We start from the raw sequence: 12,350 nt of genomic DNA, 5'->3' as shown, positions 1-12,350 counted from the left end.
CTCCTGGGGTGCAGTTCTTTGGAATTTCAAACACAAAACCCAGGTGTTTTGTTCGTCTGTTCATTTTTTAACCAGAGTCATCCCATCCCACCTTTAGCAGGTCCTGAATTTCAACTATTAGCTTCTCAGGCTTTTACCTTTTACCTTTAGCTTCTCAGGCAATTCCCAAGGAATTAACAAATTACCCCACAGTTAAAAGTGGTCTCAAATACCTAGATTACCCTGATGGATTTCCTTCTTATCCTAGGTCTTCCCACCATTTCTTCAATACTTTTTAAATTCTCTGATACCTTGAGAAGGATGTTCCTTTTCTTCATCAGGAGATGGCATCCAATTACTTCTCAGATGACCACTGGACTGGATGGCTACAATAGACTCTTGACTGCTTCCCACTGCATTTAAAAATTCTTTTCATCTGAAAAAATCTTTGCTTTTATCTTATCCTGTTTAATATATGTGGAACTTTAAAACTGAGATTACCAAATAATCTTTTTCCTTTCATAGAGATAGACGCTATTGTATAGGGGAGCACATAGGCTGATTTGTGATAATGGTTTCATTGTTTTAAGCCCTTTCTCTTTTTACATATTTGCTATTATTACTTTTTATTTTTCTCTTCACAGAGAAACTTGCCCAGGATTTTCCGTGGCTTTGGTTGAAGGGAATGTGGTTCCTTGTTCAAAGATTTCCAGTCCCTTCTATGAAGTATTCTTGCCAAAAACAAAAAAGAAACTATATCTAATCTAGCCCTTAAATCAAAATTCTACTTTACAGAAGATTTAGAAGACTAGAAGAGAAAATATGAGAAGCCATGACAAATCTAGAATTTGGACACTTAATTTGACATCTTGATTTCTCCAACAGTTCAAGGACATGAAAAATAGTGGTAGTAGTGTATGTGTGAAGGATATAGTTCTAGAATATATGAGCTTTAGGCGAGATAACAAAATACAGTGAATTGATCTGTTTGGATATTGATTGGAATAAACCAGCTGTAAAAATCATTTTTTCAATCAACAGGAATTCAGATCAGGATACATATCAGATAATATTATGAATTGTTAATTTTGTTTCATAATGAAATGATTTTGTGGCTATATAAGAAAACATTGTTATTTTTAAGCGATATATGTAGTATTTGAAAGAAAATGGCAATGTCAAGGAGTTGCTTTAAAATACTTTAGTAACAAAATTAAAATATAGTCAACAATATTGTAATAACTTTCTATGATAACAGATGGTAACTAGTCGTATCAGGGAGATCATTTTGTAGTATAAATAAATGTCAAATCACTATGTTGTATACCTGAAACTAATACAATATTGTACATCAACTATACTTCAATAAATAAATAAATAAATGAATGAATGAATAAGTAAAGTGCCTCATTATAGGAAAAATCCTCAAGTCCTTCTAAGGAGGTTGACTGAAATAAATGAATGGTATTTAGAAGCTAAAAAAAAAAAAAGATAAGTGACATAATGTTGATGTGTTGAATTTAAGGTATATTTATTTGGTATTTCATGTTATTATTTTCAGTATTTTCGTATTACTTTTAGAAGTTTCACTTTTAAAATTATTTCCTGCCCAGAAGGAAAGTGGTAAGTACATACTTGCTTTAGTTTCACTTGTTATAATTTTCTGGACTCCATCTCCCACTTCAACCTACCCTGCCTTCCTGAATAATCATGACCTCACCTTGTTTGAACTGATTCATAGAAAAGACATATTCATAGCAAATATATAATGTCAAAGAGCAACACAGGAGTTGTCAAAAGAAAGCCTGAGTTTGAACTGAAAAAATTTCAAGGGAAGAGCCCTTTTCCTTATTACAATATTTTCTCCAATTCCTTGCCAGTGCAGCTCCTTACATTTGCCAAAAACAACAAAGCTGTTTCTGTTTTATTAGCCTGGTCTGTGCTTGGAACTCCTTGTGGATTCTTGGTATCTTGGAATAAATAGTTCATGCCAGACAGCAATCAGAGGGAGATGCATAGAGGCGCATATAAAGACACTACCGAGTCAAACCAAATCTGAGATCCCCTATTCCTTAAGGTCGAGGTCCAGTGCAGCACAGACCAAGTCCCTTTTAGAATCTTGTCTTTAGTCATACACATCGCTTTTCTGCTAAAATATGTTAATTTTCTTTTCACATGAAAAGCTTCACTTTTTTCCCTAAATATCCATATTTTCTTTAAGTTTCCCCGTACTAGTTTTTTCTTGAGACAAAAAAAAAAAATTACAAAAAAAAAAAAAAAGCCAAGCACTATTCACGCTACAGAAGCTACTCAGGGTTGAATATAATCAGAAGACATAATGGCGGGAAGGCGGAAGCACTACCACGCAGAGGATTCTGGGAGGTATAGTCGGAAGCACTTCCACCCCAAGCGGGCAGGGCGGAGCCCAATGCCACTTTGGCATTCTGGGAAGTGTAGTCCCCAAGTCCCCTGTAGTCCACAACGCTTCCTCTTCAGGGGTGAGGGGTGTGGCCCTCTGGTATGGGCTCCGGACTCTGGGACGTGAGTCTCAGGAACTTCCGCTCCAGGGAGGTCGCGGCCATGATTCCCCATGTGGAGGTGAGACTTGAGTCCCAGCAACCTCTCCGCGCCTCTCCAGCCTAGGCGAGGGACCAACAGGGGCCCGGCCCCCTGGCTTGAGGAGGAAGAGTGGCCTCCGGTGGACGACAAGGGGTAGAGGCGTTTGCGTTTCCCTTTCGGCAGGGCATCCTACCGTTTGGGGCGGTTCGCGCGTCCCAAGTTGGGGGCGGGCTGGGGTCGTGCCTGGCTTCTGTGCCCATCAGCATGGCCGCTGCCTAGCGGTCTAACGTTGGGCGAGTGGATCTCCTTGAATCAGTTTCCAAGGTATAAATATAGTACTTACCCGCTGGGGTTGTGCAAGTTAAATGGAGTTAATACTTTTAAAACACTTAGAACGGGAATGGCACACAGAAAAGGTTGCTTGTTATGGATGCGCAAAGCCCCAGCCCAAGCAGATATAGCAATGAGCAAGTCTATGAAAATTTTAAATTTCTCTATGTTAGAAACGCATCATACATAAAGGTAGAAGACATACAGTAAACTAGGCTGGAAATATTGATCTATTTGACGTGTATTGACATATATGCTAGAAAATGGCTTAAAACCCTTAATAGGAATCTTAAGAGCTTCATAAGATAATGAAACGCCAATAGGAATATAGATATGAATACAGCAAAGGATATGAATAGGCGGATTGAAAAAAGAAGCAGTGGATACAGCAAGTAAATACATGAAAATGTGATGATCAAATAAATCAACATTTTAAAACAAGTTGTTCTTCACTGACCATGTCATCCAAAGTTTTTAAAAATTGGAAATATCTAATGTTGCTCACAGTATGGAAAATCAGGAGTACTTACACTCTCTTGGGAGAAAGATAAAATAGGAAAAACTTGTGGTGAGGATATATGCTATTTTACTATCAAAATTTTAAAGGTGCATAAAATGGTGTTTGGTGTTTCAGTTTTCACTTCTTGAAATTCACTTGAGAGAAATAAACAGGTAGGCTAAGATCTGGTAAAAAGAAGTTCTTTGCAGTATTGTTCTTAATAGGAAGGAACCTAAAGCTACGTGTGCGTTATGTGGAACCATTAAATATATTTTAATCATTCATTCCATGGAATCACATGAGCCATGAAATGAAATAAAATTGATAATGATGATAATAATAAAAGCTAACACTTACTGAGCACTTACTATTTTCCAGGCTCTGTTTTGAGTGTTTCTCATATATCCATTCATTTATTCTTTCAATACCTCTATGGTATAGGTTCCATTTTACAGATGAAGAGATTGAGATACTAAATGGTAAAAGAATTTGTCTGAGCAAGTGAATAAGGTATGCAGCCTTGGGATTCCAGTGAGGCTGTCTGGCTCCAGAGACTGCTCTTAACCTTGACACTGAGTAGATGAACATGCCAGGTACCTTGAGAACACAGAGGACAAACTTCATACCAACCCTTGAAGAGTGACTGGTGGCCTGTTGCAAAAAAAAAAAGTGTATTATCCAGAGTTAGCTTGTGCAAGACAGGAGTGACAGGCAATTATCAAACAATATTGAGATTAAACTGATAAAAATTTCTAGGGGCATTTGGAAATATCAAATTGCATTTGTGGGGTTAATTTTGCATTTTCCTGATGACTAGTGTTGAACATTTTCTATGTGCTCATTGGCAATTCACATATCTTCTATTTTGAAGTATCTTTAGAGTTTTTTTGCAATTTTTTGTTGTTAGCTTTCTTATTGAGTTGTAAGAGTTCAGGTGTTCTCAATACAAGTCCTGTATCAGATCTATGTATTCAAATATTTTCTCCTCTCTGTGGTTTTTCTTTTTATATTCTTAGGGATTTCTTTTGGAGGGCAGAATATTTTAATTTTGATGAAGTCCAGTATGTCAATATTTTATGGTCTGTGCTTTTTGTGTCTTATCTAAGAAATTTTTGCCTATCCTAAGGTCACAAAGATTTTCTCCTATGGTTTCTTCTAGAAGCTGTATATTTTAGCTTTTAAGTTGGAATCCATGATATATTTTGAGTTAATTTTCGTGTATAGTATGAGTTAAGGATCAAGTTTCATCTTTTATTCCCATATAGATAGCCAGTTGTTCAAGTTCTGTTTGTTGAAGACTATCCTTTCCCCATTGAATTACCTTAGCATCTTTGTAGAAGAATCTCAGTTGACATACATACATAGACTGTTCTGTTCCTTTGATCTGTGTCTATTTTTTGTCACTTCCACGCTTTCAAGATTATTATAGTTTGATAGTAAATCTTGAGATCAGATAGGGTAAGTATCCTAAATTGGTTCTTTTCAAGATTGTGAATTTTGGAATTAGCATACTAATTTCTACAAGAAAAAGGCTATTGGGATTTTCACTGGGATTGCACTGAATCTATAGATCAATTTTGGGAGAATGAATATCCTAACACTATTGAGTCGTCTAATCCATGACCATGAATTTGTTTTCTTTATCACCTCTCTCCCCACTTTAATGTAATCTTCGTGTGAGGAGGAATTTTGTCTCTTGTTTATTGCTGTATTTTTGGTGACTAGGACAGGCCTGGAACATGGAGGTGTTCAGTCAATATTTGTTGAATATGAATGAGATAGTGGATAGACAGATCTCAATATCTCAGTTAGACTTTGAGATTATAAACAAGCCAATATGATTAAGGGATATTCTACAGGGGTGGGCAAACTATGGCCCTGTTTTTGTAAATAAAGTTCTGTTGGTGTAACACACCTAAACCCATTTGTTCACATATTGTCTATGGCTATTTTTGCACTACAGTGACAGAGCAGAGTAGTTGGGTGTTGTCCTCAAGCCTGAAATACTGTCTAGCCCTTTAAGAAATCTTGTTGACACATGTTCTAGAATTGTGTTTTTTTAAAGCTTCTAATAAATGCCTGAACTGTATAATAACTTGTCTGGTCTTTGTCCTGGGTTCCTGGGTGGTGTTGGGGGAGGGCGAGAATCTCCCTCTGCCCTTTTCCTTAAGGTTCTTTTGGCTGGCCAAATAATTAACAAGACAGGTTAGCAGGAGAAAATAATCCCAAGTTTAATAGCATGTATACATGGGAGAAAGCAGGGACACTGCATTTCTCAACACAATAGCAGAAATTCTCGTCTTAAATACCATGTTCAGCCAATGACAAAGGAGGGTGTTGGGGGTGGGGGCCGTCAGTTACAGGAGATTACCGCTAAAGCACAGTAAACAGGAGTAAGGTTGTTATGCAGATTTAAGGCCTCACTTTCCACATTAATAAGTCTCTAGAAATGAGGCCATCCCCCCTCTTCCCAATACAGAGAGGGAGATACCTTTACAAATGGAGATTTCCCTTATAAATGTAAATGTTTGTCTGGCACCTCCTCCCAGGGCCATCCAGAGAATGTGGCCAGAGAGACAGAACTTCAGATAAGATGGGCTTGTTGGTGCCTTTTCTATTGTAACCTCTATCCTACATTATCTTTACAGCCATCATGATAATAACTCCTTCCTGAAACAGATCTTTTGTTTTAAATTCTTTAGGCAGTTTGGTAGGGGAAACTCAAATATTCTTCCTGAGTTCTCTGAGTCCTTATTGTCTTCAGCTCAAAATAATCTGCATACCAGAGTGGTGCCTCCTGGGGTAGCTTGCCTTGAGCACCATCGGTGGTAACCTCTAAATCTTTGGACTTTCCCAAATGATAGGAGTATCTTTGTTATTGATCATGGGCCCCTTGGATCACACCTGAGTTTATGCTAATAAAATGACTCAGGATGGGGGCTGGTCACCAGCAAAGCTAACCATGTGATTAGAAGGTTGGGGCTTAGAAGCAGCTGAAATCAGCCGGACCTCCTCCCAGGAGGGGAGGGAGGCTGGAGATTGAGTTCAATCATGTGGCTAATGATTCAGTCATGCCTCCATAAGGAAACCCCAATAAAAACTCTGGACACTGAGCCTCAGATGAGCTTCTTGGTTGGTAAACACATTGAGGTACCAGGAGGGTGACATGACCTGATTCCATGGGGAGGGGGCATAGAAGCTCTGCGTCTGGGACCCTTCCAGACCTCGCCTTATGTGTCTCTTCACTTGGCTGGTCCTGATTCATATCCTTTATAATATAATTGTAATCATAAATAGAGCACTTTCCTGAATTTTGTAAGTCTAATGAATTATTGAACCTGAGGGGGTCATGAGAACCCCTGAATTTGTAGCCAGTTGGTCAGAAGTGCAGGTGGCCTGGCCCCAAACTTGTGAAACTGTGTCTGAAATGGGGGCAGTCTTATTGGAGATTGTGGCCTTGAATCTGTGGAGTCTGTGGCAACTCTGAGTGATTAGTGTCAGAATTGCATGGCATTTTCTAACCTAATTCCAATTTCTTAAGGGTCTTGGGGTATATGGTGATATATGTCCATTAGTCCACAGCTTATGGGAGTTTTGACATTTTGGTTGCAAACAAATTGAATATCATTCTTTCTCCTTGGTTTTCATATAGATTTCCATGGCTGAACATGTTCACTTAGAGGAGAAAATTTATTTTAAAATGAAGATTGTTAGAACTACTTTTTTGACAGGTCCCATTAATTCAGGGAAAAGAAACTCATAGAAAATAACCAGCTTCTCAGCTGGCTTTTACCTTGAGATGTTTTCCTATTTGCATCCCATTTTTAACTCCTAAAGTTAGCATCCATGTTACTCCCCCAGGTTCCCTTTTCCTGTGCCGGGAAAGAAAATTAGGGGGAAAGTAATAAGAGTTACAGAGCAGAATGTTTCCCATCTTTCTGGTCACCCAGAAAACTATGGCTATGTATTTTTATTTTTTAATTTTTTCAAACAAATTTAGTCATTAAACATCAAATATTAATGAAGAAAGCTCTTTGTATTAATAAAGACCTAGTGTACAGTTTTTAACTGGTGAACACTGTAACCTGGAAAGAATCAGGCAATTGCCCTCCCCAAACTGACACATTCTTAGGGAAACAAAGCACATATTTTGAAGTGCCACTTTGTTAATATATTTAGATTCGACAATGAGTAAAGGTATGCACCTACCTGTTAGTGTCTTGCTCCCCAAGTTTCCATCTGGGCCATTTAATTGTTTGGTTAAGAACTTGGCACCTTCCTCAATTATTTTGACCAGAGCTTTTAAACCTTTTTTTAGTGTGATTCATAGTCAGAAACACAGTTTACATTATAACTGGTACATTTACATGTGTATAGCTGTAGATGTGTAACTTGACTAAGCAATGACCCATTTACTGTTTGTAATTCACCTCTGATAATCTCTCTCCTCTTTTTTTAAATACCTATTACAAGCTGGTAAGTTTACTTCACATATTTCTAATGGGCTCCCCACTTTCAGTTTGAAAAACTGTTATTTCCATATAGGTCAATTTATCTATATATGTAAATTTTATATTCTGCTTTGAAACAGATAACATTGTTCTCTAACATTTAAATTTGACTGTTAGTGTTGCCAGACCAAATGTGGGCCCCTCTTTGACGAGTTAAATCAAACTGCACCAGAAGTAGTTGTTTCACAAAGCAGAATTTTTATTTGCGGCATGCAGCAAAGAGAAATGGAGACCATAGGGAATAATTTCACAAAGCTGTGGCTTCTTGAGCACGAGGAGGTGGGTATCTTTATTTGGGGTAGGGAATGAATATTCAAAGGGGAAGTTTTATCATCGCATGTAGAGGTGGGCATAGGTTTGCACATGCATGGTTTGAAATCATGCTTTTACCTACATTGCATGATCTAAAAATGGCTGTTCCACCCCTCCCAGAGGAGGGGAATTTACGATGTCACTGAAGGCAGGTTACTTTAGTCCAACTCTCTGCCTATTTGTGCAGGTGCTAGTCTTGTGGTTGCAGTCTGGGCCGGTCTGGTCTGGTTCAGAGAGGCTGGGCCCAGGGTGGTTGTCACTTAGAGCTTCTTCCTGGAACCTAGCTGAAAAGTGCATAGCTCAAGGCTCCCAGGTGTTAGATAAAGGAACACCTGCACCTTTCGAGAAGACAGGAGAATTAGGTCCAACACAAAGGTTAGAGTTTAAGCAGGACAAGAGAACCACGTTAGGGTCCATGTCTGGTGACATTAGTTGGAAAGTGAATATTTTAACACATCTTGAGAGACAACATAAGAACTTCAGAGAGAGCCAATCTGTAGGTGCCATTGTTGGTCTTATGTCTCACACTTTCTTTTCTCCTCAGCTTTGATTTCTCATCACCACCTTCCACCTGAGTGTAGCTTTGCCTCTGATAGCCTTTAATCCTAGCAGAACTGGCGCTTCCAAACTTTTCCCATTATGGGTACCGTGAAAAGATCTTTTGAAAAGGTATTTTTTACTTCTATGGTTTAGTTCAAGCTCTCACAAAGAAATTAAATGGATGTATTTAGTTATTCAACATCTATTTATCAAGTACTACTATGTGACAGGCACTGTTCTGGGAAGAGGCTATGTAAATGCTGGTCCCTAGGAATACTCCATTTCATGAAAAGACAAATCAAAACAAATAAAAAGGTAGATATATATCTCTCTCTCTTAAGTCAAATAGTAATAAAGTCTATGTAGAAAAATTAAGCAAGGGTAAAGGGATAAAGATTACCACGGTTGAGGGGTGGTTGGAAAAGATTTGCTAAATTATGTTGAGTGGTATGGTGTCACTTGATAATGTGACACATGAGCAGAGCCCTGAAAGATGTGAGAGATTAAGGCAAAGTTATCTGGGAGAATAATCCTTAAAGGCAGAATATAGCTCTCCCTTTCTACAGCAAACTTTAAGAGTTGGCATTATGGGTTTTTTTCCTTTTCCCAAGCTCTCTTTCTATGCCCTTCAAAAAAAATTAACTCAAAAATGGATCACAGACCTAAATGAACCTACACTGACACCTCATAATCACCCAAACTCCATAGTTTACAATAGAGTTTTCTCTTCGTGTTGTACATTCTATAAGTTTGAACAAATGTATATGAAACGTATATGTATATGAAGATATGTTCCACATTATATGTCATCAGGGAAATGCAAATTAAAACAACAATAGGATACCATTACACACCTATTAGAATGGCCAAAATCTAAAACACTGACAACAACAAATACTGTTGGTGTTGGGGGGAGGGATGCTGGGGGAAGGGATGAGTAGGCAGAGCACAAAGGATTTTTAGGGCAGTGAGAATACTCTATGATACTGTAATGATGGATACATGTCTTTATACATTTGTCCAAACCCGTAGAATATACAATACAAGAGTGAACACTGTTGTAAACTATGGACTTTGGGTGATTATGATGTGTCAGTGTAGGTTCATCAATTGTTACAAATGTGCCACTCTTGCATGGGGTGTTGATAATGGGGGAGGCTATGCATGTGTTGGGGCAGGGGATGTATAAGAAATGCCTGTTCGTTCCTCTTAATTTTGCTGTGTATCTAAAACTACTCTAAAAAGTAAAGTCTTTTAATAAAAACATATGAGGGGGAGCACTCACCTGTAATCGTGAGAGATTCCATGCTCACCTCTAACCCCAAGTTCCAAGATTCATCTCTTCTGTGCTCCAGAGGAGAAGCACAGGTGCCTGGTTCCTGGCTTAAACCATATCCCGCATCTTGTAGCTCAGCACCCTGACTGCACACCTGTAATCTCCAAGCTGATACTAGAGCGGAGTCTACACCAGGCCTTTCCAGCATTCCGTAAGGCCCCTGTGTCTGACTGATAAAGAGACTGAGAAAATCACTGAGTGCACTGCTGTTCTTTTTCTAAGTTTATAAGAAGTAGTACAGGAGATCAGCATATGAATAAAATGATGCAAGGCCAACCCAAATATAAGTTATTAGGTGGATTGCCTGGCAGCAGTCAGTAATCTATATATTGTATTATTGAAGTAAGGACAACAGGCTGGCAAGGTAAATTGAAATCCAGAGAGATCTACAGGAGATTATTCAAATTGTACTGGGAGTGCACACGTTTTGCACATTCTGTCTACTGTCTTTTGGAGGCCTGGACACTATATATCCATAACATAAGATCTGAGTCCTTACCTTCTGCCAACTATCCATCAGGAGCTTTCCTGGTTACATTTTTACCATTTAGAAACTGATCTTTAACAAGCTAATTGCCCTGCTTAGAGACAAAAACTTTGCCCAACAAAAATGGGTCCCTAGCACCACTACATAGTCAATCCACTCAACCCACCCCCAGCCCTTGGCAACCATGGATCTAATTTCTGTCTTTACAGCTTTTCTTTCACAGAACGCCATATCAATGGAATCATACAATGCACATACACTTTTTTTGGTCTGGATTCCTACACTTGGCATAATACTTGTGAAATTCATCTTCATTGTTGCATGAATCTAGTAATTACTACTAGTTTGTTTTGTTTCACTGTTGACTAGTACTTTCATTGTATGGATGTACCACAATTGTTTTTACTTTTTGGTGGGATTTTCATTAGGAAATATGAGAAACTAATCTTTTGTTTTGCATTTCCCTGATGACATGTGATGGGAGCAACTCTTCATATTCTTATTTGCCGTATGTATATCTTCTTGGTGAGGTATCTGTTAAAGTCTTTGGTCCATTTTTAAATTCGATTGTTTGTTTTCTTATTATTGAGTTTTAAGAGTTCTTTGTATGTTTTGGATAAAAGTACGTTATCAGATGTGTCTTTTGCAAATATTTTCTCCCAGTCTGTGGCTTATCTTCCCATTGTCTTTTGCAGAGCAGAAGTTTTTGATTTTAATAAAGTCCAATTTATCAATTATTTCTTTCATGGATCATGCCTTTGGTGTTGTATCTAAAAAGTTATGATCATCCTCAAGATAATCTAGGTTTTATCCTATGTTATCTTCTAGGAGTTTTTATTTGAATTTTACACTTAGGTCTTTGATCTATTTTGAGCTAATTTTTGTGCAGGGTGTAAGGTCTGTGTCTAGATTCTTTTTTTTTTTTTTTTTTCATTAGGACATCCAGTTGTTCTAACACCATTCCTTGAAGAGACTTTCTTTGTTCCATAGTATCACCTTTGCTCTCTTGTCAAAGATTAGTTGACTATTCTTATGTGAGTCTATTTCTGGGCTCTCTAGTCTGTTCCATTGATATATTTGTCTATTTTTTTGCCAATAGTATCAGTACCCCAATTTTATTCTCCTTCAGTATTGTGTTGGCTATTCTGGGTCTTTTGCCTCTCCATATAAACTTTAGAATCAGTTTGTCAATATCCTCAAAGTAATTTGGTGGGATTTTGATTGAGATTGCATTGAATGTATAGATCAAATTGGGAGGAACTGACATCTTGACAATATTGAGTCTTCCTATCTATGAACATGGAACATCTCTCTGTTTATTTACTTCTTCTTTGATTTCTGCTATCAGAGTTTTGTAGTTTTCCTCATATACATCTTGTACATATTTTGTTAGATTTATACCTAAGTATTTCATTTTTGGGGGTGCTAATGTAAATGGTATTATGTTTTAATTTCAAATTCTACTTGTTCATTGCTGGCATGTATGAAAGTGATTGACTTTTTTATTAACCTTGTATCCTGCAACCTTTCTATAATCACTCATTAGTTCCAGGAGTTTTTTGTTGATTCTTTTGGACTTTCTACATAGATGATCATGTCATCTGTGAACAATGACAGTTTTATTTCTTCCTTCCTAATCTGTATACTTGTAATTTCCTTTTCTTGTCTTATTGCATTATCTAGCACTTCCAGTATGATATTGAAAAGGAGTGGTGAGAAGAAACATCCTTGCCTTGTTCCTGATCTTAGTGAGAAAGCTTCTAGTTTCTCCCCATTAAATATGATGTTAGCTGTAGG

The sequence above is a fragment of the Diceros bicornis genome, chromosome 34 (assembly GCF_020826845.1).
Source record: "Diceros bicornis minor isolate mBicDic1 chromosome 34, mDicBic1.mat.cur, whole genome shotgun sequence".
In the NCBI taxonomy this organism is placed as follows: Eukaryota; Metazoa; Chordata; class Mammalia; order Perissodactyla; family Rhinocerotidae; genus Diceros; species Diceros bicornis.
Note: the sequence above shows the minus strand (reverse complement) of the source record.